Source organism: Canis lupus, chromosome 18, assembly GCF_048164855.1.
Source record: "Canis lupus baileyi chromosome 18, mCanLup2.hap1, whole genome shotgun sequence".
NCBI lineage: Eukaryota > Metazoa > Chordata > Mammalia > Carnivora > Canidae > Canis > Canis lupus.
The window spans coordinates 53,536,610-53,564,607 of record NC_132855.1 but is presented as its reverse complement, the minus strand read 5'-3'; the positions used below and the strand labels follow the sequence as shown (position 1 = coordinate 53,564,607).

The 27,998-nt window shown below is 37.6% G+C and overlaps 1 protein-coding gene and 1 pseudogene across 3 annotated transcripts in view; both read right to left on the bottom strand.

Moving 5' to 3' along the window:
* Nucleotides 1-27,918, bottom strand: LOC140609243 (large ribosomal subunit protein eL29 pseudogene; annotated as a pseudogene).
* AHCYL2 (adenosylhomocysteinase like 2) overlaps nt 1-27,998 on the bottom strand; it is a 163,193-nt gene that overhangs the window by 101,575 nt on the left and 33,620 nt on the right. Inside the window, exon 1 of one of the 3 annotated variants that reach the window (XM_072784533.1) lies at nt 22,825-22,956. The exons of the other annotated variants lie outside the window; for them this stretch is intronic. The gene's annotated coding sequence lies outside the window, so the exon portion shown is untranslated. Of the gene's footprint in view, nt 1-22,824; nt 22,957-27,998 lie in introns of those variants that run through there. 3 annotated transcript variants of the gene reach the window in all.

Genomic DNA, 27,998 nt, shown 5'->3' with positions numbered 1-27,998 from the left:
TTTTGTGTTTTCCATATTTTACCTCATTTAATGATTAGCCTTTCAGGTAGATACTAGTACCTTTTTTTTTTTTTTTTTTAGATTTTATTTATTTATTCATGACAGACAGAGAGACACATGACAGACACAGAGAGACATAGGCATAGGGAGAAGTAGTCTCCCTAGGGGGATCCAGGGGAAGTAGTCTCCCTGGATCCCAGGACCCAGGGATCATGACTTCCAAAGGCAGCCGCTCAACCACTGAGACACCCAGGCATCCCTAGATACTAGTATCTTAATTTAACATAACAAGAACCTAAGTTTCAGAGAAAACAAAGCTTGAAATGCAACAAATAACTACCAAAAAGAATCAAATTTAGCAAAATGTTCTCAATACTGTCACTGTGGCTTCTAGAACATTACTGCAGAGTATACTCTTAGTCACAGACAGCCTCATTGTCTCTTTTTCAATTCATTTATTTAGCAAATACAAACCAGTACCTAGAATATGCTAGGACTATACATAATAACTAGTCAATGAGGGATGCCTGGCTGGCTCAGTCACAAGAGCATGTAACTTGATCTTGGGGTCGTGAGTTCAAGCCCCATGCTGGGTGTAAAGATTACTTAAAAACAACAACAACAACAACAACAAACAAACAAAAAACTTTAAAAACTATAGTCAGGGGATCCCTGGGTGGCTCAACGGTTTGGTGCCTGCCTTTGGCTCAGGGTGCAATCCTGGAGTCCCGGGATCGAGTCCCACTTTGGGCTCCTGGCATGGAGCCTGCTTCTCTTCCTCCTGTGTCTCTGCCTGCCTCTCTCTCTCTCTCTCTCAATCTGTCTATCATAAGTAAATAAATAAATAAACCTTTTTTTTTTAAACTATAGTCAATGAGTTTACAATCAAATGGGAAAAAAGCGGGATCCCTGGGTGGCGCAGCGGTTTGGCTCCTGCCTTTGGCCCAGGGCGCAATCCTGGAGACCCGGGATCGAATCCCACGTCGGGCTCCCGGTGCTTGGAGCCTGCTTCTCCCTCTGCCTATGTCTCTGCCTCTCTCTCTCTCTCTGTGACTATCATAAAAAATTAAAAATTAAAAAAAAAATGGAAAAGAAGCACAACATAATCCCACAATAAAATCTATAATTAGAATAAAGAATCATAAAAGAGAAAGTACAGGGTATTATGAGACTGTAGACAGTGTAAGAGGAAAACTTAATTTAGTATTCAGGGAAGGGGATAAAATGGAAGATCTCCTGAGAAACTGGCATTTGAAACATGTAAGAAGGATGAGTAAAAAAGAAAGACCTAAAGGTAAAACTGGTCTTATCTACCTCACTTTGTGCTTCACCTGTTAGTTATTTCCAGGCATCTCATTGGCTGAAAACTCTCCCAACTAGCTTGTGTCTCAGTCTTCAAAGTTCTTGAGCAAATATCTAATCAGATGCTTGACCTGAATTCCTTTTATACTTTCTCCAATGGCCATACCCTAGTAACCTTGTCAGTACCTGTAACTGCCTATACTTTTGGAATCTACAATTTAAATATTTTATTTCATCAAATCTAAGATGTCATCAATTGGAAGACTCACCATTATTTCACATATCAGTAAGAAAAAAAATATATTACCAAGTAAACCGACATCTCAACTTCAGAGATGTCAAAATGGAAAAAACTCAACAACTCCTAAAATCAATGAACTATGATATCTTAACTCTGATGACAACTGCTAATCTCTTTATCAGTCACTCACTGTATTTTTTTCCATTATATTTACCTCATCTTACCTTCTGTTATCTTTGACTTCAACTGTACTTCTGGAAACTTGACTTCTTTATACTATCCTAATCTGTTAACTCTTGCCTGTTAGCAAAAAACGAGGTTAGAGTTTAGAGACATGAGTTTAGAGAGGCAATTCTGTAACTTCATAGCACTCAGTCCCATAGAAAGAGAGAAGGTAGACTATAGGAGTAATGCAGGAATTTGGGAACTGGTAGAGGATAAGAGCTAAGAGGCTTTGGGGTATTTACAGGTGACTAACTGAAATGACTGTTTTTAATAATTAGTATTTGTAACTCAATGTTTTAAAATACTTATCTCCCAAAATGTAACAGACTGAGAACCATCACATGATAATAGAACATCACTGAAACTGTCTGTAATGATCCACCCCAGCCTACCCATATCATGCAACCCATATGCCACATGCCTCTCATTACAGTACATTATTCTTATTATAATAATGGTCTATTTTTTTGAAGTAACTTTAGAATAATTCTATTAATCTGAATGTTGCTGGCTTTCAAACTCACATAAAGAATCTTCTCCTGTATATACAATCATGTGCTAAAACATCCTTTATAAAAGTCATTCCAATGTTTTGGATTTAAGTTATCTAAACTGTAGGGGTGCCTGGGTGGCTCAGTGGTTGAGCTTTTGGTTCAGGTCGTGATCCCGCGGTCTTGGGATTGAGCCTTGCATTAGGCTCCCAATAGGGGAGCCTTCTTCTCCCTCTGCCTATGTCTCTGCCTTTCTCTTTCTGTGTCTGTCATGAATAAATAAATAGAAATCTTTAAAAGAAAATTATCTAAACTGTAGAAATACAACAAAATCAGAACAGAGTAGATTCATATGAGTGGATAAAAGAATCATGTTCTATATAAACAAAGTTGTGTACTTCAACCACCATGTGGTTGGTGACAATGGTGAACAGATCCAACGCTCTCCTGACAAGTCATAAAAGCATGAAATTACCCCCTAAAAAGTTGGGAAATTCTCTTCTAGACTATCACTTCCATGGGATATGAGAACTTATCAGTGGATTTTTAAAAATTGTTTCTGAACATAAAGCACAGGTTAGCAAACTATGGCCCACAGACCAAATTTGGCACATTGCCTATTTTGGTAGAGTTCAGGAACTAAGAATCGTTTCTACATTTTAAAATGTTTTTCAAAGGTGCCTGGATGGCACAATTGGTTGAATGTACAACTCTTGGTTTCAGTTCAGGTCTTGATCTCAAGGTCGTGAATCAAGCCCTAGGTGGGCATGAATCCATGCCCAGCATGGATCTACTTAAAAAAAATTTTTTTTAAGTACCATTACAATGGTACATAGAAATTATATAAGATGCAAATTTTAGTTTCCATAAATAGAATTTTATTTAGTGGGGAAAAAAAACCCAAATATTCATTTGTTTCTGTATTGTCTATGGCTACTTTTTTGCTACAACAGGAGAACTAAGTAGTTACAAGAAGACTGTGTGGTGGGCAAAGCCTTTAAACACTCTTTGACACTTTACAAAATAAGTTTGCCAACTCCTGACACCCAAAAAGTCTTATTTTATTGTGTGATTCAGTAATGACATTGACAATTATTTCCAAATGGACACAAGTGTATGAACAGCAACTTAGAAAATGAGCTTACTCAATTAGAATTAACAAAGCTTAAAGTTTTATAAGTAAATCAGTCTTAATTAAATTGGCAGAGTGGCAGATACCAAACACACTATTGCAAATGTGACACTTACAAGAGTTCATCTCTTTAATTCGGTTCTTGTAAGTCTTTACCCTGCTTCTCTCAATTGTCCCCCAAGCAACCTTTAATAAGAATTCTACAAAATTCATCTAGGAGTTTTAGGAAAAGCTAACTAAAGGTATTTAGTTACAGCAACCCTACTTAAGTACGTTCCATAGCCATCACATATCCAAGTTTCGGGGGGAAAAAACAAAAAGCAAGTGTTCTCATGAATTGGCTAGTGAATCGTGGCCAGTAGGTGGAGACAGTTTCTAACCAAAACTATAACAGCAAAATTTGATTGTGTTGTATGGAAATTTAAACTATCTTCATGTCTTTACCTTGAACTATTTAGTTAACTTAGATAGGACAAAGTGATCTTTTTCTCCTCTATTTCAACAGTAATAACCAGGCTACCTCATATTTCCTAAATAAGGTTTCACTAAGAGATCAGAAATAGGAAGGCTAGTTGTTAGATACTCCATTCCCTATAGAATATGAACCTACTTCATTGGCTAGAGTAAAGCAAGGTCTCTCTTCTCTTGCCAATAGAACAGGAATATTTTTCCAATAATTTAATCTCAATGAGATTAGCATCCTTCCTCTCAAATCAAATCTCAGGCCTTCTCTACTACTCTCTAGCTACCTGATTATATAAATAGAATAACTATTCAGCAGGTAATGTTTTGCTGACCGCTCCAAATCACCTTATCAAATACTGTTAACCTTCACTCACAAAAAATATCCTTTTCAAAGATTTTTTTCTCATTTTATAAACAAGAAAAAGTTTCTTTTGTGTACTGAAAACTGTAGAAACAGAATGGTGGGTCTAATTTCTAGGCCACTAGTCCAGAGATACAAGGCAGTTTCTAGCAGTATGCAGGACAAAGAAGTCTATTTCCATTAGGCTTCAGGCAAAGGCATTCTAAACTTCCTATCTCAACTCCTGATGCTTCTGCCACCCAAGCACTCAGTGTCCAGCACTCACTAGCTTTCCAAAGCTTCCCACAGAAGTGTCTCTTTGGGGTTGCTGTGTCCTACACTTTTTCAGTACCTCTAATTTCAGTAGTATACACAACTCTGCCAGGTTTTAAGATGAATCCTACTTAAAAAAAAATATTTTATTTATTCATTTTAGAGAGAGAGTGAGAGTAAGTGTGAGCAGGAAGGGGCAGAGGGAGAGGGAGAGGGAAAAAGAATCTGAAGCAGACTCTGCACTGAGCACAGAGACTGATGTGGCGCTTTTCCACAACCATGAGATCATGACCTGAGCTGAAACCAAGAGTCAGATACTCAAGTGACTAAGCCACCCCAGGGCCCCAGATGAAACTTATTTTCAAAGTAAAGCATACTAAGTGCAAAGGACTCACAAGCAACTCCTTCCACCAACACTTCCCAGACTATATTTTCAGTAAAAAAAATTTCTAGATGGAATAAATGTCTCTTTGATATAGACACCTCTACTATCCTTTCCTGTCATGTCCCAACCACCTTCCTTATAGTCACACATTGTGCTAGGCACACAATACACACACAGTCTTGACAAGATGGCTACCTATTTCAACAAGGCTGACTTATCTTACATTAAGTTTTAGAAAGGAAAGCATAAATAAAGCCTCTAAAAACTAACCTACTAGGAAAGAGAAAGACTCTAACTTAGCAAGTTTAATTTAATATGAAAATACACACTTATCTTTACAAGGCTCTTTTCGGAAACCAATTCTCTTAAGTATTTAAACCACCTAGTATCAGAAGGTCCTGAAATTTTTATTTTACTTTTCAGATCATGTAAAATATAGATATAAACATCTCCATCTTGGGGCACCTGGGTGGCTCTGTCGGTTAAGCTAAGCATCTGCCTTCAGCTCAGGTCATCTTAGGGTCCTGGGATAGAGCCCCATAGCAGGCTCCCTGCTCAGTGGGGAGTCTGCTCCTCCCTCTCCCACTAACCCTCCCCTGGCTTGTGCTCTCTCCTCTCTTGCTCACTCTATCAAATAAATAAAATCTTAAAAAAAAAAAGGTATTTCAACCTTTCCATTTTAATAAAACCCAGTTATTCACTCTCTATCAATTGTGTGTCACCCTAGAAAACCAAAATATTTAAATCCAATGAAAGCCAACATGGCACCAAAAGTAATTTTATCTTTTTTCCCTAGATGTTTCTTTTCTTTAAAAAAAAAAAAAGATTTTATTTATTTATTCATGAGAGACACACAAAGAGAGAGAGGCAGAGACACAGCCAGAGGGAGAGGGAGAAGCAGGCTCCCCCATGCAGGAAGCCTGAAGTGGGACTCGATTCCAGGTCTCCAGGATCAGGCTGAAGGAGGCGCTAAACCGCGGAGCCACCTGGGCTGCCCTCCCTAGATGTTTCTGATCTCCTGAGAAAGTACTTACTTGGAAGGAAAGTCTGTGGCTGATGGTATATTAATGGGTACAGTGGTTCTTCATTGGCTCCCTTTATGTAGCCTCTCCTCTACTCTTCCTATTATTTCCTGGACTTTTACTTTCATCAAGTATCTGTTTTGAATAACACTGAACAATTCCCCAAAAACAGGACTCTTGGAACCACATTTCCAAGTCTCCAACCAGATTAAGTAACACATACTAGAAAAGGTAAGATTGAAGCAGCAGAACCAAGAGGCTGGCTTAAGATACTAAGTTTCCAGGATCTTAAATCAGCTATATATTTGTCCAAAATCAATTTAGTAAATAAAGATAACAGTATGAATGTAGGAAGCCTTTTTTAGAAAAACTGACTGATCTATTTTTGTCCTGACGTTGGCCTAATTACTTTAACCAGTGGCTCTAACTCTGCATATATACATACAAACCCCAGCAAGGCCAGCAACTGTTGGGAAAAAGGAGTGAGCAAGATATTCCTAGTTGGTGGCAATTTGGGTTCTACCAGGACATGTGGTAACCCTCCAGGGATGCCTATAGTTACAGAAATTCAGGTCTCTGGCCATTCATTGCCTTTATCTTAAAGACATAATTGGCATAATTCTATAGTTGTTTTTGTTAAAATATCCATATATTTATCATGTGTTTATTGTGTGTTGAGTGTTCTGTTTTAATTTTCTTTCTCTATATAATGGAAAAAGTCCACAAGTCTGCCCACTAAGAAAGTCTGGAGAAATACCAAATAATGCCTAGATGAGGACTCAATTCTACAGTCCATACAACTTGTCCCCTAGTGCCTCTTTTTCTGCTTTCAGAATCAGTTTCTTTTCAAGATGCTATAGAATTGCTGAGGACTATTTTCTGAGCTTAAACTAGTTATAGTTTTCTGTTCTCAACCTAGAGATAGAGACTGGCTCATATGTAACATTTTTAAAGCTGCTGCTCTGCAATGTACATCCCTCATAAAACCTTAATCACAATAAATTTAGTTAAATCCTTTAAAACCGGATTGCTCTAGCTTCACAAAACAAGTCTGGCTGCTCAGCTTCAATTCCCTGGAGAGAAGAGAGAAGCTCTACTCTATTATGAAACCAGCTTGCCTAATCAAATTCCCTTTCAGAGAAAGAGGTCAAGGAGAATAACTGCTGTGCATTTTTCAATTCTTCCTTCCAAGAAATGACTGTGACTGACAGATACTATTTCTTTGAGTTCCAGTGGCCAAGATTGACTAATTGTTCCTTAGTTAAAAGAATGATACCAATCTGCCAAGCTACAGGACTCTCTATAATCATAATACAAAATTCTTTACATTTGTCAAATTTCATGATTTTTGAAGTTTATACCCACACATACACACGTCTCTCCTCCCCCCTCTCTTAACACCTCATTGAGAGGTAGAATAAATATTATCCTTATTTTACACACAAGGAAACTGCAACAAAGGCAATATATCACTTGCCCAAGATACACATGTTATGTGGTAGATCTACAACTCTAATTTATGTTATCTTACTGTCTTATGATTTCCTACACATCATGTATCTTTGCAATCTCCTTAGTATGTCTACTGATCTCATTGTCTGCCCCAATTTACTGAAATATTTACTAACAGAAAACAGTATGTTCAGATGACATGGTGGTGTAGTAGACATAGATTTGTATGATGTAGCAGAAACAGATATTTGGAGACTGCGATGGGTTCAAATCATTTTTCTACTTAAGGAGTATGACTTAGGGTAAATTGATAACTAGCCTCCATACCTTTACCTGTAAAATGGGTATACCATCTACCTCATAGAATTCTAAGAATTAAATGAGTTAACACATTTTAATCACCTGATACATAAAAGATACTCAATGTTAATCCCCTCCCCGCCCCCAACCCAGCTCCAAAATAGTCCTAAACAGATTACCAGCCTCTTGAGAGTCCAACTCATTTGATTTCAGTGACTCCTAAAAACTAAGGGATGAGGATTAGGAAAATTGGAGCATTAACACTTTCCTGGCACTTCCCTCAGATATGTGGGGGCTTTTTGGCTGTCTGTCTAATGAGCAGATTTTAGAAATGCAGACTAACCAATTAAGAAAAAAAAATAGGAAAAGGCAAATGTCTCCAAATAACATTTATCATGGGCACATGAAGTAATTAGTTGTTCTATCAACTAAACATATATTGGAATGCCAGTTAGAATATACCAGTCACAATAAAGAAGAGCTGAATTAATGTTACTTGCCCTACAGAATAATTGATTAGATCTATACAAAGAAATATGAACATTAATCTAAACAATCCTTCTCCACTACTCCTGAATAAGCCAAATGGGATAAAGCACTTTTCATAACCAATAAATGAATGATCATGTTGACTACGAAACAAGTTTCTAAAAGCAAATTTACAGTCTCTAAAATGAACTCCTTAGTTTAGAACAAATCATATCTGGGGTGCCAGTCTGTTGAGTGTGTGACTCTTGATCTTGGGGTTGTGAGTTCGAGCCCCACATTGGGTGCAGAGACTACTTAAAATTTTAAAAAAAGTTTTTAAAAAGAATAAATCAGGGATCCCTGGGTGGCGCAGCGGTTTGGCGCCTGCCTTTGGCCCAGGGCGCGATCCTGGAGACCCGGGATCGAATCCCACGTCGGGCTCCCAGTGCATGGAGCCTGCTTCTCCCTCTGCCTGTGTCTCTGCCTCATTCTCTCTCTCTCTCTGTGACTATCACAAATAAATAAAAAAATTAAAAAAAAAGAATAAATCATATCTGAGTCTTATTCTCAATACCACACATAAATTCATACTAAGCCACCTCTTTCCTGGGATTATACTAAATTTCCTTTTTTTCTTCTTTAAAGATTTTATTTGTTTGAGAGAAAAAGAGCACATGTGTGCAAGCATGAGTGGGGGAGAGGTAGAGGGGAAGGGACAAGCAGACTCCCAAAGAGTGGGGAGTCCCATGTGTTCTCAAATCCAGAACCCTGAGATCATGACCTGAGCTGAAGGCAGACCCTTAACCCACTGAGCCACCCAGGCACCTCAATACTACATTTCAATAGTTAAAGGACAACTGCTACAAATATTTGAATAACTGCAACATGCTAACCCTTGACCCGTAAGAATTTAATTTGTTGTTGCTGCTTTTATTGTTTAAATTTTTTTGTGTTAGATTCCCTCAGATGGGATCCCTGGGTGGCACAGCGGTTTGGCGCCTGCCTTTGGCCCAGGGCGCGATCCCGGAGACCTGGGATCGAATCCCACATCGGGCTCCCAGTGCATGGAGCCTGCTTCTCCCTCTGCCTGTGTCTCTGCCTCTCTCTCTCTCTCTCTCTCTCTGTGACTATCATAAATAAAAAAAATAAATAAAATAAAATAAAATAAATTAAAAAATTAAAAAAAAAGATTCCCTCAGATAAGTCTTATTCTGTGGTTATAATCAATTCACAGCTTCTACTAGAACATTTTCTTTTTTTATTTTTTTATTTTTATTTATTTATGATAGTCAGAGAGAGAGAGAGAGAGAGAGAGGCAGAGACACAGGCAGAGGGAGAAGCAGGCTCCATGCACCGGGAGCCCGATGTGGGATTCGATCCTGGGTCTCCAGGATCGCGCCCTGGGCCAAAGGCAGGCGCTAAACCGCTGCGCCACCCAGGGATCCCCTACTAGAACATTTTCAAAGCCATATCCAGATAGTGAGATTAGCTGAAGAAACATACATTTATTTATATGCAACTTTTATGTATTGTAAGAATACATTTTCTCTCTTAGTCTTGGGAAATCAGCACAATATTACTTATAATAAATGTACTATTGTCATTTCTTGGTTTCCTTGATTTCCTCTTTTAAAAATTCCCTTACCGGGCAGCCCCGGTGGCGCAGCGGTTTAGCGCTGCCTGCAGCCCGGGGTGTGATCCTGGAGATCCGGGATCAAGTCCCACGTCAGGCTCCCTGCATGGAGCCTGCTTCTTCCGCTGCCTGTGTCTCTGCCTCTCTCTCGCTCTCTCTGAATAAATAAATAAATACATCTTTTTTTTTTTTAATTTTTATTTATTTATGATAGTCACACAGAGAGAGAGAGAGAGGCAGAGACACAGGCAGAGGGAGAAGCAGGCTCCATGCACCGGGAGCCTGACGTGGGATTCGATCCTTGGTCTCCAGGATGGCGCCCTGGGCCAAAGGCAGGCGCCAAACGGCTGCGCCACCCAGGGATCCCAAATAAATACATCTTAAAAAAATAAATAAATAAAAAATAAAAATAAAAATTCCCTTACCTCAACCATTAAAACCGAGCTTCCCAAAAATAAAGTTTCAAAGATAGAAGAAAAAAAAAAAAAAAGCTACTAGCTGTCTTTGCTATATCAATTTGAAAAGTGGCTAAGCAATATGCTTTAAGAGTAATGTTTCTCAATCTGGAAGCCAAGTTGTAACACTGTGTCCTAAATACACTTATTTCTAAAAATACTTAAGAACTTTTTAATAGGGGCAGCCCCGGTGGCACAGCAGTTTGGCGCCGCCTGCAGCCTGGGTTGTGATCCTGGGGATCTGGGATCGAGTCCCACATCAGGCTCCCTGTGTGGAGCCTGCTTCTCCCTCTGCCTGTGTGTCTCTCTCTCTCTCTCTCTGTGTGTCTATGACTAAATAAATAAAATCTTAAAAAAAAAGTCATTAAAAAAAAGAACTTTTTAATAAAGAAATTAAATTAGATGCAAAGTTTTCCCTACTCATGTCACTTTCATTCTCATATTACATTCAATCTTATTGAGTGGGAGAGAAAGAGTGACATACAGCAGTCAGCAGGAAATTTTGCACAACCAGTAAACTCTATTATATATGCTACAGCCTCAGCTGTTACAATTACAGATTATTATAGTGCTTTTGAGTTATTTTTTATTATGCATAAATTCATGATAATGAAGGAAGCAAGGAGAGTGAAGAAACTAGAACAAGTGCCTCTTCGGGGCTCACGTATGAGAATGCTATGAATGCTTAGTACCCACACAAAACAAGTTATAATCATCTTATCACAGGGAAAGTGATGGCAAACAAGTTATATTACAAGTACTGTTCCTACTAAAAATGTTTAAGATTTGCAAATTCTGTGAATTCTAATTTTTTCATGGAGGATAAGAACTTATTCTTTAACAATTCATATTTATCTGCTTAATATTACCTATAAAATGATGGGGCAGGGAAAAATAGGATTCATTTTTCTGGAAATAAAGCTTCATTTAAAAAAAAAAAAAAACTGGCTTTGGCAGCACGGCTGGCTCAGAGGTTTAGCACTGCCTGGGATCTAGTCCCACATCAGGCTCCCTGCATGGAGCCTGCTTCTCCCTCTGCTGTGTCTCTGCCTCTGTGTGTGTGTGTGTGTGTGTGTGTGTGTGTGTGTGTGTGTGTGTGTGTCTCTCACGAAAAAAAAAACTGGCTTAGCCATAATTATTTATTGTTATGACAGATTTTGTGACACTACATGAGTAATTTTATTATATGACCATAAAATGCTTTTATGAACACCATCTCATCCTACAAAAGAGTCTGTGATAAAGTCACTTAAGGCAATTTAACAGCAAAGGCTGTGGAGAAAGAATACATAATTTGAATCCTGGCTTTAACATTCACTAGTTGTGTGACCAACTGGGCAAGTTACTTAATGTCTGTGCCTCAATTACTTCACCTATTAAACGGGAGGATAATAATAATCTTACCTACTTAATAAGATTGTGGTAAGAATAAATGATATAAATAGCATATTGTGAGTACTTCAAGTTAGTTCTGCTTTACTTTCTTGTAATTTGCGGGGAGTTGTAAAATAAATGGATAAATTCATGGGAAACATGTTTGTGATGATGTGAATGTTCTTTGCCATTTATATTAAGGGAAACAAGAATGAGATGGAGAGATGATGCTTTTAAATGTTACTTAGAGAAGTAAAAACAAAGATTCTTATTTATTCCTTTGAATAAAAATACAATGAAAAAATTCACCGTCAGGGCGCTTGGGTGGCTCAGCAGTTTAGTGCCTGCCTTTGGCCCAGGGCATAATGCCCTGGGTCGTGCCCTGGGCCAAGATCCTGAAGTCCTGGGATTGAGTTCCACTTGGGCTCCCAGCATGGAGCCTACTCCTCCCCCTGCCTATGTCTCTGCCTCTCTCTCTCTCTCTCTGTGTCTCTCATGAATAAATAAAATCTTAAAAAAAAAAAAAATTCACTGGAAACAACAGATTAAATAACTCCATATCTGCTAACAAGTAGCAATTAAGTAACATCCCCCCCCCCTTTTTTTTTTCAAGATTTTATTTACCGGAGACCCTTGGGTGGCTCAGCGGTTGAGCGCATGCATCTGCCTTAGGCTCAGGGCATGATCCTGAGGTACTGGGATCAAGTCCCACATCAGGCTCCCCACAGGGAGCCTGCTTCTCCCCCAGCCTATGTCTTTGCCTCTCTCTTTCTGTGTCTCTAAAGAATAAATAAATAAAATCTTTTAAAAAAAGAGATTTATTTATTTATTTATTTATTTGACAAGAGTGAGAGAGCTGCAGAGGTAGAAAGAGAAGCAGGCTCCTCACTGAGCAGGGAGCCCCATGCAGGGCTCAATCGCAGGACACTGAGATCATGACCTGAGCCCAAGGCAGATGCTTAACCGACTGAGCAACCCAGGAGCTCCTAACATTCACTTTTTAAAACCATCTTTTTCTTTCACATTCACCCAAAATATTTTTCAGTTATATTACCCTTTTTTCAGATCAAACAGAGACATTATACTTGAACACTGTTCCTCTGTCATGCTGATAAAATGAACTCATATTTTTTAATCCTGCACAGAACATTCAATCATTCATTTGACAAATATTTATTGCAAGCCATGCACTAGGCATCAGGGACACAAAGATGACTAAGACATGTCCTCATCTCCAGTCTTGGTTTTTTAAGAAGAAACAAATATGTAAAATCACAAGAGAATAATGTGGAATAACAGCAGCAATGGATTGAAATATATTTTTAAAATATTAAGGATGCCTGGCTGGCTCAGTCAGTAGAGCATGTGGACTCTTAATCTCAGGGTTTTAAATTTGAACCCCATGTGTGGAATAGTTTACTTAAAATTAAAAAATATACATATACAGATTATATATATACACACACACACACTCATACATATAAAAAATCAAGGAGTTCATAATGATACCAAAAACAAAAAAGACCATTCTGTCACCATTGGATAATGCTAGTTGAACTAATTGATTATTTTGAAAAATGATAAATAAAAAGAATCAGCATTCATCCTGACTTTCCCAAATGAACTACAGGGTAATCAAATAGTACAAAGGATAAGTTTCTTTTTATAGAAGTATTACATGTAATAAGTAAATAATAATAGGTTGGAATATCATCATTTTGTAGCTCTTAATGATTTAATGGATCTAAGTAAAAATCATCAATAGCTACTGACATCACAAAAAGAGAGACATTATGCATGTCCTGATGAAAGTACTTACCACTCTGAAGAAGTCTGAACAACCTTCTAAATCTAAATATCAATTTACAGGAAATGCAGAGGACAAAGCAACATGTTAAAAGACATCACAGAGATACAATCAGCAAAATTCAGACTCAAGGAAACCTGACAAATGACCCAGTTTCTACAACAAAAAATTAGAAAAAGTGACAAATTAGAGAGTAAAGAAAAAGTGACAAATCAACCAACTGCACTGCACAAAATTTATCTGCATCCCAAATACACTGAGGAAAAAAACCATATATATATATATGAATGACACAATCAAGGAAATGCAAACGATGGGTTTTTGATACTATTAAAGAATTACTGGCAATTTTTTTAGTGTGATCATGGAACAAACAGAAATGTATATAAAAAACTATAAAATGTAAAACCATAAAATGTCTAGAATTTGTATCCAGTAATCTAGGGGAGAAGGTGGAGTAGGTAGAGGTATACATGAAACATTTGGCAATGAATTAACAATTGTTAAAGGTGGGTGATGGGGTATATGTTTGACATTTTCTATTACAGAAGACATTAAAAAGAAACAGGAAAGTTCAAAATGATGAGAAAGAGAGACTATAATGTACTTAGCCTATACATCACAAGTACTTATAATTATTCAAAAGCTTAAGGATTGGATTACATAACTTCTCAGGTACTTTTCAAATCTGAAAGCCTAAAATTCTATGACTAGATTATCTTTAAAGGTCATTTTTAATCTCTAAAATTCTTTGGTTCAATTTTCCTCTCCCACTGGTTAACAATAGCCTGCAAAAACACTAAACAACTACTTTTTAAAAGCACATGAACTGGGATTGACTCCTAGTTCAGTGCTTGGAGGTTTTGACTATAACACCCACTTCAATTCTGGAGTCTGAATGTTATACTGTTTAATTACTAGGTTAAACAGTCAGTGCTGATTAAACACATGGAAAACTTGGTTTTACCCAATGGAGAAACCTTTTTTTTTTTTTTTTTTAAGATTTTATTTATTTGAGAGAGAGGGGAGAGAGAGAGAGCATGACCTGAGGGGAGGAGGGAGGTAGAGGGAGAAGGAAAGGAGACTCCTCACTGAGCAAGGAGCCCAATGCAGGGCTCAATCCAGGACCCTGAGATCATGACCTGAGCTGAAGGCAGATTCTTAACCAATTGAGCCACCCAAGTGCCCATCAATGGAGAAAACTCTTGTGTTTCTTTTTCCCTACACATAAATAGTTTGGGAACAGTGTTTCAAAAGCTCCTGAACATACTGACACTTTCTGGGGGTGCTTGAGATCACCAGTATTTTTGTGATAATACTAAGAAGGTATTTGCCTTTTTTATTCTCATTATCTTATAAGTATACAGAGGAGTTTTCCACAGGATACATGATGTATGGCAGTGCACCAGACTGACTGCAAAAGCAGATATGAAATTCAAGCTGTTTTTAATAAAGCCAGACAGTAAAGAGATTTGCAAAAGAAAAGAAAAAAAATCAATGCTGTTCATCCCACTAAATGTTTTGAAAAAAACTTTTTTTCATATAATTATTTATGTTGACATGTAATGGGCTTATTATTTTCAAATAAAATATATATTTTTAAATTGCTCGCTTTCAAAGAAATAGTAACATATGATGTTTGTTGTTGTAAATAAATTTAAGTTCTCAGTTTTAATTCCTAATATAGTAAATATTGATAACTATAACTCACATACACAAAACTTTTTGGGATCTTCAGAGAGGTAAGCATGTAAAGGGGTCCTAAGACCAAAAAGTTTGAGAACTATTGCTCTAGAAGACACACAACTCCATCTAATTATGTCTTGTCACTACATCACCTCACATTACTACTATGTTTTATGTTATGAAGACTCAATTCCTTAATTTTCACCCTACAAAGGGTATTTGCTCTAAAACTAGTTGCTCTGATATGCCTAAAATTTATTGGGGGGCTGTCCTGGTTTAAAGAGAGATTACTGCTCACAATTGTAAAAAAAATTTAAAGAATTTTAATTATATGTATTCTACAAGGTTAAGAAGAACATTTCTCTTTGGAGGGAAGCCGGCACTAAGTCTAAGGACCTAAGTTCTTTTTTGAGTGTGACCTTTTTTTCCTTTCATTAAGACTTGTCAAGGCTAGAAGTTAGAGTCCTCAATTCCAGTTCCCTGACACCACAGGAAGACTGGGAAAATAATCCTTCCTGGTCAGGGTAGGAAAGCTTGTCATCTTAGACTACACAGAGCTCATCACTTTCTCACCTTACAGATTCTCCATTAGGAATCTCTATGCAGTGATCTCTGACCAATTCTTCCAAAAACTTGGAAGCTTAAGTCAGCTCAACAAATTTGGGTACGCTTGAAAGAATGACTCATGGAGGCCACCAAAGATAGGAGAAAAAGAAAAGAATATAGCGGATGCTAGCAGTAAATAAATACAATACATACATCAGGGAACAACAGATGGGAGAGAAAGAGAACACTAGCTTTAAACAGTTGATGCTAGCTATAAATACATATTTACAAACATACATACAAATGCAAACACCAGGCATCTGGGTTCTCGCGCTCTCTCTCTCTCTCTCTCATGCTTTCTCAAATAAACAAAATCTTTTTTAAAAAGTAAATGCAGGGCAGCCCAAGTGGCTCAGCGGTTTAGTGCCGCCTTCAGTCAGGGGCGTGATCCTGGGGACCCAGGATTGAGTCCCATGTCAGGCTCCCTGCATGGAGCCTGCTTCTCCCTCTGTCTCTGTCTCTGCCTCAATCTCTCTGTGTCTCTCATGAATAAATAAAATAAATATTAAAAAAAAAAAAAAGTAAATGCAAACAAACACCTAGATTTGACTACCCCATCCTCATGAACTCCTGAGCAGCCCTGGATCCTTCTGTATCATGTCTTCTAATCTTTTATTATAATATATATATAATAAAAATATCTTTATTGAGAGAGTACAAGCAGGGTGAGGGGCAGAGGAAGAAGCAGGCTCCCCACTGAGCATGGAGCCCAGTGCAGGACTCAATCCCAGGACTCTAGGATCATGACCTGAGCTGAAGGCAGATGCTCAACTGAGCCACCCAGGTGCCCCCTGTCTTTTAATCTTTCATACTCCAAGGCATTTTAACTAGAATGCACTTTTATAAAAATATTATAAAAGAAATCTAAAATTTGTCCACCTTCCTGAGTTATAAATTGATACAATAAAGGCTGTACTATTCCAGTTGGCCAAAACTAAAGCTCAAGAAATTAATGATTTGAAGTTTATTTCTTGATACACTTTCCTTTGAAAAAAATTCTTTTTTTTTTTTTTTTAAGATTTTATTTATTTATTCATGAGAGACACAGCAAGAAAGAGAGGGAGAGACACAGGCAGAGGGAGAAGCAGGCTCCATGCTGGGAGCCTGACGTGGGACTCGATCCTGGGTCTCCAGGATCACACCCTAGGCTGATGGCGGCACTAAACCACCGAGCCACCCGGGCTGCCCTGAAAAAAATTCTTTAAAAAAAAATTCATTCCTCCCCAAAATAAAAATAAATTAAAAAATTCATTCCCACTTTTTAATTAATCAACAATTACACACTGAACGTAGAAAAGAGAAAGCAAGAGTAAAAGTAACAAGCCACAATCCTACAAGAGAATTCCTCATCTTTATCCCCAGAAATATGAAAAAATCACATTGACTTAAGACGCCCCCCCCAACAGCTACTCCAACCTTTTTCTGTCCTTCCTATTCCTCACTCTTATCGGACAACCCTACTTCTTCTTTGAGAAGACTAACAAACTCTCTTAACTGCAGAATCACTCTATTAAAAATCAAGCCCAATCCCTTAACTTTCTTTCCTTTATTTCTCCTTGTAGCAGAATTCACATTTTTATCACTTCCCTTAAACTAAGCTAGAACACAGTGTTCCAACTTCAGAAAATCTTGGAAATCGATTATTTATAATAAAATAGTATCCAAATTAAATAATTCATTAACTAGGCTAGAGGACAGTGCTTCCTTTTCTTTGTTAAATGACTCCATTGTAGAAAGGTGCAAAGATATTAAAATGATTTTAATATCTGGATCTTCATTTTGTTTTTTAAAGCCTCAGATGTAATGTGTTTCTTCATTCTATTCCTAGGAGGGTTCTTCCCTGAGGTCATAAGATCAAATCAGACCAGATTAGTAGATTGGTTTTAAAGTAAAAAATGACCACCTGATGCTATTTGGAAGCTAATATGAAACAAGATAGCAATACTGAGTTCAAGCCTCAGGGCCTGTAATACAAGAAGTATTGCCTATTCATACAATAATAGAACATAATAAGTCTCTTTGTTTTAAAAAAGAGACTTATCACTGGCCAGATCATTTGCTTATTTGGAAGAGCATGAAACTCCTGATCTCTGGGTCATGTGTAGAGATTACAAAAAAAAAAAAACCAAACTTAAAAATAAAAAATAAATTTAAAAAAATGATAATCACTGAACTCTACTAGAATCAAAGCAAAATGAACTACTGAAAAAAATACCTAAAATGTAAACCTTTAGTCTCTCAAATGTTTGAGGAAAATAAGGTGAAGTCTGGGAAATTCTAATCACTACTTTAACTTTGACAAATATACTTGTTTGGTTTATGTATTTATCACAATACATTTTAAGTACATAATAAGTATAGAAAATAGGGGACTTCCATTTGCAGCCAATAAGGAGTAACAGGTACAACAGTCACCTACCTGCCTGAATCAAACAGAAACAAACAAAATATATGAAACAATAGTTTCGAAGACTGAACTGCCTGAACTAAAAAACAGTGATCCCTGAGAAACAAGTGAAATGAGTTTTATGAATGGCTCAGCTTATTACCCTGAGACCAGGGCACAGCTCAGGGAGGAGGAACCCAGGTAGAGCCCTGCAGACTATCTTAGTTGAGGAGATGGAGCTGAGAGTTGGAGGAGACCAAGGCAGACAGAGTTTGCAGGACAAAGTGCTGGCAGATAGAGTTTGCAGGACAAAGTGCTGGAGAAGAGAAGGCTGCAGAGAGAGCATTCTGGAAATATGTGGTGGGTGCCCCTCAAGTATTCAGCAGAGTACTGATCAATGATTGCATATAAGTGACCATTCACAGGATTAGAGAGAACACTGTCACTCAAATAGAATAGGAATAGTGCCTATTCTTGAATTACATTCAGGAATACCAATCAGAATGGAAGAGCCCCCAATTTACAGAGCCCTGGGTAGAGTAATTAGAAGGGTCCTGTGATGGGCGCCTGGGTGGCCCAGTAGGTTAAGTGTCTGCCTTTGGCTCGGGTCATGATCCAAGAGTCCTGGGATGGGGCCCCCCACATCGGGATCCCTGCTTAGCAGACAGCATGCTTCTCCCTCTATCTCTGCCTGCCACTCCCCCTGCTTGCGTTCTCTGTCAAACAAGTAAATAAAAACTTTAGAAAGAAGGGTCTTGGAGAAATAATTACCTTAGATGGAAAACGGGCCCAATCTAACAAATCCTAAATGGGAGACTAAGAAGGGTCAAAGTGTAATGATAACTCAGCTGTGATAGAGAACAAAGAAGAAGAAAAAGATCCAGTACCCACAAGGTAAAATTCACAATACTTAGAACCAAACAACTTTAATGGACACACAAAGAAACAGGTAAATAAGACCTATAAAGAGAAGAATCAGCTGAAACTTCTACAAAATTGACACATATGTCAGAATTAGCAGACATGGGCATTAAAAGTTATTATACCTGTATTCCATTTTCAAAAAAAATTAAATAGAAACAAGGGAGATATAATATTCCATTTTCAAAAAAAATTAAATAGAAACAAGAGAGATATTAAAAGAATCTAAATCAAACTTCTAGAGATTAAATGTACAATGTCTTAGATGAAAAATACACTGGATAGGATTAACAGCAAACTAGACAAAACCAAGTAAGAGATGAGTGAACTTGGAAGATACAACAAAAGAAACTATCCAAAGTGAACCAGAAGCAAAAAGAGGGAAAAAGACCATCCGTGAGTTGTGGGAACACTTTAGGCTGCCTAATATATTTGTAGTTTGAGTTTCTCAAAGGAGAGGGAACAGAGACAGAAAATATTTTTAAAAACAAATTTTTCCAAATTTGATTAAAAAAATAATAAACCCTTAAGTTCAAGATCTTCAATGAACCCCAAGAAGAACACAAGAAAAACTATACCAAAGCATAATAGTCAAATTGTTCAAACCACTGATAAACAGTATTAAAAGCAGCCAGAAAAAAAAGATACATTACATAGACAGGAATAAAGACAAGGATGACAGCAGATTTCTCATCAGAAACAATGCAGTCAACATGATGCAACAGCTTTAAGGGAATGCAAAAGCAAAAATGGTCAACGTATAATTCTATATTCAGGAAAAAAATATCTTTCAAAAACAACGTTCAAATAAAGATATTTTCAGATACACTAAATAATTAATTACTAGCACACCTGCACTAGAAGAAATATTTGAAATAAACCTTAAAAAAAAATGAAATAAACCTTTTGAGGAGGATAATACCAGATGAAAATCTGAATCTGCACAAAGGAATGAAGAGCATTAGAAAGAATAACTACATGGATATTTGTATGAGATTTTTTCTTATTATGTAAATCTCTTTCTTTTTTTTTTTTTTTTGTAAATCTCTTTCTAATATAGTTTACTATTGATATAAAAATATAATAACAAAATGGTATGGGGTTCATAGTAAAAGGAGAAAATGTATGACAAAATAGGACAAAATCTGAGAGGAAAGAGAAGGGAATATTTCTTCTATTATCTAAGAACTATTGTAAACTTTTTTTTTTAGTTTATTACAAATTTTTTATACTATAGGTAAAGTGGCATAACATCATTTAAAGGCAAACTATGACAAGCTGAAATATGTATTACAAGTCCTAAAGCAACCATTAAAACAAAACAAATAAGCCAACAAAGAAATATGAGTAAACGATAAAAAAATAACCCAAAAGAAGACAAAGGAAAAATAAAACTAGATGGGATAAACAGAAAAATAGCAAGACAGTAGATTTAAACCTAACCATACCAATAATCACTTTAAGCATAAATGGTCAATCAAGAGATAGAGATTGTCATTTGCATTAATAAAGCAAAACTCAACTATATGCTGTATAGCACCATACACTTACTAGAATGGTTAAAAATAAAGATTGCTCATACCAGATATTGACAAGGATGTGGAAGAACTCAAAATCTCCTAGGCTTCTGGTAGGATGTAAAATAGCAAAACCATTTTAGAAAACAGTTTGGAAAAAAAAAAAGAAAAAAGAAAAGAAAACAGTTTGGCAGTTTCTTAGAAGTTAAACATACTTATATGATCTAAATATTACACTCCTAGATATCTTAACAAAGAAATGAAGCATATATCTACAAAACTTGTATATTAATGTTCACAGTGGCTAAGAGCCCCAAACCTGAAATAACCCAAATATATGTCAGCAGATAAAAAAACAAAGTGTGGTCTAGCCAAAAAACAAAGCGTGTAATACTACTAAGAAGTAAAAGTAATGAGCCTTTGACCACCCAACAGCAAGGATGAAATCTCAAAATAATGATGCTCGGTGAAAGAAATATAAACCCCCACCACAAAAAGACTATGTACTACATAATTCCATTTATATAAAAATATTTTAAAATGCTAATTCATCTATTGTAACATAAAGCATTCAGTAGTTGCCTAGGGATGAGGTTAGGTGGAAAGGAGCAGAAGATTTTAGAGGTGATAGTTACATTTTTTTTATCTTAACTGTGATGACAGTTTCACAGTTGTATACTTATGCCGAAACTTTTTAATCTGTACACCTTAAATACATTTTTATTTACTGATTCAATATATGTAATGATTATAGGCCTATTCAAGTTTTTATTTCTTCTTGAGTCAGTTTTAATAAGTTAGCTTTATTTCTGATTTCTATTATTTCTTCTTTGACCTATGAGTTTACTTAGAAATACACTTCTAAATTTCCAAATATATAGTTATTTTGATCATCTTTTCATTTAATTTCGATCTTTAAATTGAGAATGAGAATACAGTCTGCTTAAATATACATTCATTGATTTTGTTGAGACTTGTTTTATGAATTCAGTATTTGTACAATTTTTTAAAAACTGCTTAAAAAGAAAGTATATTCTCATCTCTTATGTACAGGACTGTAGAGGCCCACCAAATCAAGCTTGTTGGTCATTTGTTCAAATCTCAAATTTTTTGTCTGTTTGACCTGCAATCACTGGGAAGAACAAGTTAAAATTTCCTGCTTTGTAGACCTACCAATTTTCCTATAGTTGTATATGTATTCTTTCCTCCTATAGTCTGTATATTTTGAGGACACAGTACTGGATCCATATGATTTGGAATCATATTATTATATGCTTCCATATAATATAATATAATCAATTATTATAGCTTCCTGGTTAATTATCCTTTTATAATTTTTTGTGATTTTAAAAATTCTTAATAGTGGGGCAGCCCCAGTGACCCAGTGGTTTAGCACCACCTTCAGCCCAGGGTATGATCCTGGAGACCCAGGATTAAGTCCCACATCGGGCTCCCTGCATGGAGCCTGCTTCTCCCTCTGCCTGTGTCTCTGCCTCTCTCTCTCTCTCTGTGTCTCTCATAAATAAATAAATAAAATCTTTAAAAAAATTCTAATAATGAATTTTGCCTTCAAGTCAATTTTGCCTACTAATGCCCTGCCCTACCACCTTTATTTTAGAATATGATTTTCCATACCTTACTTTCAATCTGATTCTCTTATAAACTGCATAGAGCTGGATTTTTAAATATTCAATCTGATGATGTTAGTTATCTATTACCACATAAAAAACTACCCCAAAACTTAGTGGTAAACAACAATCATTTTATTATTCTCATGATACTGTGGGCCACAAATTCTATCAGGGCGTAGGAGAGATAGCAGGTCTCTGATCCACAATGTCTGGGACCTCAGATGGGATGACTTGAATAGATGAAGATGGCTAGGATGTCAACAGGAGCTATTTGTCTGAGACCCCAGTTCTTCTCCAGGTGCTGTTTGCTAGGGCTGGACTGTCCAACATGCTTCCTTCACTCACTCACATGGCTGACAGTTAGTTGAGGCTATTTGTTGGTAGCTCACTGGGGCTATCAACCAGTGCCTACATGTGTCCTCTCCATCTGGCTTGGGCTTCTTACAGCATGGTAGCTGGGTTCTGAGTGTGAATACTCCAAAAGGCTTAGGCAGAAGCTGCAAGGCTTCTTATAACCTTGCCTCAGAAGTCTTAGAAAGTGGCATTCAATTGGTCAAGCAAGTCACTAAAGCCAGTCTAGATTCAAGGGGAGGAGAGCAATACACTCCACCTCTGAATGGCAAATAAGAAATTAACAATGGCCACTTTGGAGAAAAGCTACCACATACCACCCTCTGACCCCAAGTTCCTCCCACATGCAAAACACACTCACCCTCTTCTAAGCCTTCAAAAGTCTCATCTCATAATGGCATCAGCTTGATGTCCAGAATCTTGATTATCTAATTCAGGTCCAGGTGAGATTGAGGCTCCTCAGAAGTAGTTCCTCAGGTACAGCTACTGGAGAATAGTTCCTCTTGATCTGAATAAAGAAACAAATTATCTGCTCCCACACACCCAACACACAAATGTATAACACTGAGACTGACTCAGGATAACCACAATTACATTCTCATTCAAAATATGAGGAAGAAGGGAAAGGAACAAGAAACACATAGCAGTTACCGGTCCATAGCAATTATGAAATTTAATCAGACATATGTCACTGGTTCCTTGATTTCAGCCCAATCCTACTCTTTGAGAGTGATTCTCCAAAACTCTCGGCTCCACCTCTGAGTCATCCTTCCTCTCACATAAGAGATGGTTAATGTTTGCAATAGAGTAGCCTTCTCAGCCTGCTTCCTGCTTGTAGAGGATTAGAAGTCCAAAGGTTTCAGTTTTGACTGTCTCTGTTCCTTTTTAATCCAAGCTGAAGCTGCTTGTTAGAACAATTTGTTTAAAAACTTTGTAGAGGGCAGCCCGGGTGGCTCAAGCGGTTTGCGCTGCCTTCGGCCCAGGGCCTGATCCTGGAGACCTGGGATCGAGTCCCACAATGGGCTCCTTGCATGGCGCCTGCTTCTCCCTCTGCCTGTCTCTGCTTCTCTCTCTCCTCTCTGTGTATTCTCAGAAATAAATAAATAAAATATTAAAAAAAAAAAAAAACCTTTGTAGATTTCCTATGACTCTTATAGGGTTCACTCCAGGAGACATAGCCATACCAACCTTCTTTATCTTAAGTTTTGTGTTCTGAGACTACCATAAGAAAACACCCTTAGGAACCTGAAAAGCCCTATTTATTTAACAGAGAAGGTGTAAGAGGTATTCCTTTAAGATCTTTGGACTTTTTTTTGTCTAGCTAAAATATTCTATGAGGCACTGCCTTATATCTTTCTGAAATCTTAAAAGGACTTCTATTTCAGATCTTAACTCTGAGGCCATGTTTTATTGGCAGAATCTTTAATTTTACCTTTGCTCTGAAGCCATTTCTTTGTCACTGGCCATCTAGAGCAACTGGAGATGAGAAAAAGTTTTACTTTATAACATAAAAGATCCTGAGTTTAAAACATTTCCCTTGCAAGTTCTGCTTAAAAACTGAACATAGTTCATTTTTTACCTATTCATCTATATATCATCACAGGGAGTTAGAAGAAGCTAAGTAACACTTTGCCAACATTCTGCCTAGAAATCTCTTTGGATAAATCCAATTCATTGGATATACTTTCTATCTTCCATGTTACCACACTTGACAGTGCTAACAAACCTTGTATCATTATATAACAAAGATTCTGTTATCCAGCCTCCAATAATACTTTTCTTACTATTTCAAAACTTGACTAACAGTCTCCTCAAGGTCCCTTCAGCTTCTACTCACAACTAAGTTCCAAAGCCAATCTAAATTTTAGGTTATAGATGCACCTCACTTCCAGGTACCAAATTCTTTTTCAACTATCCATTGCTACAAACAAAATACTCCAGAGCTTAATGTCATAAAACTACAATCATCCTATTATGCATATAATTCTGAGGGTCAAGAATTCAGATAGGGTATAGGGGATAGTTTGTGTCTGCTCCATGACATCTAGGCCTTCAGGTAGGATGCTCTAATGGCTGAAAATGGCTAGATTGGGTCCATATGCCTGGTGCCTGGGTTTTTCTCCATATGATGACTGCAGGCCTGGAATGTCCAAGATGACTTCTTTACTTATTCACATGGCTGGCAGTTGATGCTGGCTGTTGACTAGGAGCTCAGCTGCACTTCTCCATCTGGCTTGGGCTTCTCACAGCATGGCAGCTGGGTTCCCAGACTGCATTCCATGGGAGAGCATTCCAAAAAAAACAAGATAGATGGAAGCTGCAAAAACTCCTCATGACCTAGCCTTGAAAGTCGCCAAATGTCATTTCTGGTAACTTCTATTAGTCAAACAAGTCACATGCCAGCCCAGATTCAAGAGGAGTAAAAGAATAAACTTGACTTCTAGGGGGGAGGATAGCATACATGTAAAGGAAATGAACTAATATCAGCCATCTTGGAAACATGCTACATGTTTAAAAGGCAATCTACCTTTTATTTATTTATTTATTTATTTATTTATTTATTTATTTATTCTTTAAAGATTTTATTTATTTATTCATGATAGTCACAGAGAGAGAGAGAGAGGCAGAGACATAGGCAGAGGGAGAAGCAGGCTCCATGCAGGGAGCTCGACGTGGGATTTGATCCCGGGTCTCCAGGATCGCACCCTGGGCCAAAGGCAGGTGCTAAACCGCTGCGCTACCCAGGGATCCTGGCAATCTGCCTTTTAAATGGAAAGTGTAATTCACTTTAGTATGATTATCAACACATTTGAATTAATTTCTACCATCTTTTACTATGCTTTCTACTTATCCTTTATTTTATATGATATTACATTTTCCTATCCTGCTTTCTATTAGATTGAACAAGTACACAAATCATAAACTCAATGAATTATCACAAAGTGAAACAACCATGTAACTACCACCAGGCCAATAAATCCAGCACCCTATAAGCCTCTTTCATCCTCCCTCCCAATCACTGTCCTTTCCCTCACTATAATGATTTTTAACTGTGTACGTTAGGGTTTTTAGCTTTATATAAATGAAATCACACAATACATATTCTTTTGTGTCTGGCCTCCTTCATTCAGCATTATCTTTTTTTGATCATGATCTTGTGCATAGCAACAATTTATTCATTTCCATTGCTTCATAGTCCATTGTGAATATGCCATAATTTATCCATTCTATCATTAATGCTGTTCACTGAGTTTTAAGTTTCGATGACTGTATTTTTTAAAGTTCTATTAAAAAAGAAAATCTTCAGGGCACTTTTGGTTGTGGGAATCCTGTATGGCCTATATTAAAGATATTCCTATAGAGAAGTTTTGCATTTGCTTCAGCTTGATGCCATGCAACTGTTACGGACTCAGGACTACTTTATGTTAATTTCTCAGCTTTGGGTTTCCTAAACTGCAGAAAAAGAGGGACATTCTATTATTTTTTAAAAAGATTTTTTAATTTATGTATTCATGAGAGACAGAGGCGGGGGGCAGAGACACAGGCAGAGGAAGAAGCAGGCTCCATGCAGGGAGCCCAATGTGGGACTCAATCCGGGTCTCCAGGATCACGCCCTGGGCTGAAGGCGGCGCTAAACCGCTGAGCCATCCAGGCTGCCCAAAGAGGGCCATTCTAAACCAAAACTATAAGAGAATAAGCACATAAAACAAATTCTCAGAAGAAACTTTTTCACTTAGAACTCATATACTGTACATAAACTCATGTAAGTGTGTGACATCGCATCACTACACAGATGTTTTTCTAGATCATCTTTTCAATGGTTAGACAACCTTTTGAGGAGCCCAGCTTTATGGAGGGAAGGCATGAAAGTCTCCTGTTCTGTATGGCTATTAAAACAGAAGCCTCTTCATTACCAGGGCCAGCCATAGTTTTAACTTATGTACTTACCAGTTTTGCTTGTTTATTTATTTATTTATTTATTTAGTTAGTTAGTTAGTTAGTTAATTTGACAGATCCTGCCGCAGGTTTATTTGTACAAATAGCACAGGAGGACACCAGGCCCATGCAGACAGAAGCCCAAGGGTCATACCAGTCCTTCCGTCCTCACATGGCAGGCAGAAGCCTCTACACTGGAGCCTTTGTGGGGGCCTGGGCACCTTTGGGAGCCTGTGCTGCAGGAGTAGGAGCAGGAGCCAGAGCCGGGGTTGCAGCTGCAGCCTGGGCCTTGGTTTGAGCCTTGGCCTTGGCCTTTGGCCTGCAGAGCCTGAGACCTTTGGCAATGCGGACATGAGCATGTTTCCCGAGCTTGGGGTAAGTGATGTAGGCAAGTTGATTGAGCTTGCGGCTGCCCCCTGTTAGGATCTTGGGCTTAACCTCCTAGGGCTTGACAAGGGCCTTGATAGCCTCAGCACGTGCAGTCATGGCCTTGGCATTGTTGGCCTGCATCTTCTTCAGGCCCTTCTTGTTGTGCTTCTTGACAAAGCACATGTTCCTCAGGAACTTGGGGTCTACCCCCTTAAGAGATTTGTATCTTTGTGACTGGGGTTTCTTGATGCCATTTCTGTGCTATTTTCGTGACTGGTTGTGCGTGGTGTGGTTCTTGGACTTTACCATGTCTGCACCAAAGCCCATGGCTCCCCCAGCATCTCAGACCGGAAGAGCACCACTTTAGTTTTTAATTTCCCCTTCATTTTTTGCTCTTGAGGATTTTCCTTACATTTTTTTTTTTTACAAACTCAGTTTGAAATTTAGAATAATGTTTGTTATATTTCATCTGGCATTTGCAAGAATCTCAAGTGCGCTTCTTACCTTTTGTCAATGTAAAGGAAAAAAAAATCCAAAAACAGCCACAGGCAGCAAAACAAAAAGAGGAGGAAAGAAAGAAAGAAAAATCTTCTGCCTTTTATCACACATAGGCAAGAGCACTCCTAGATCCAAGGTTATTCCCTCTAAGAAGATTCTAACTAAGGAATGTGTATATACTCTACCATTCTTTCTGAATCTCTTTGTGCTCTGGGGAGGAAGAAAACAATGGAAAAGAACACCAATCAAGCAGTTATATCAAGGCAATTCTAAACACAACTGATGTTACATTAGGAAGACAGAATCCTTCAATCAGGGCGACCCAGATTATACAATGAGGAAAGATCTAAAGGAACTGAGAAATGAAGTATTAAGATAAACCTAACAGTTTGGGGTGCCTGGCTTGCCCAGTTGGTAGAGCATGCAACCCCTTATCTCTGGTTTGTGAGTTGGAGCCCCATGTTTGGGTGTAGAGATTACTTAAATATAAAAAAGATTTTTTAAAAAAGATAAACCTAACAATTTCCTAATGGGCTTCATTTTCTTTTCAGTAATTTTCTGTCCTCTCTCCTACCAAGTACTATGTAACTACATAAATCTGTAGGAGTAAAACACTTTCCATCAGGAGTGCAAGTATAAACACTATTCGGCTAAAAAGTAGTTAGGGGAGAAAATGGAAATAAGAAACAGTAAATGAAATTCAGACACTGGGACAATATCAACAAAGCATTT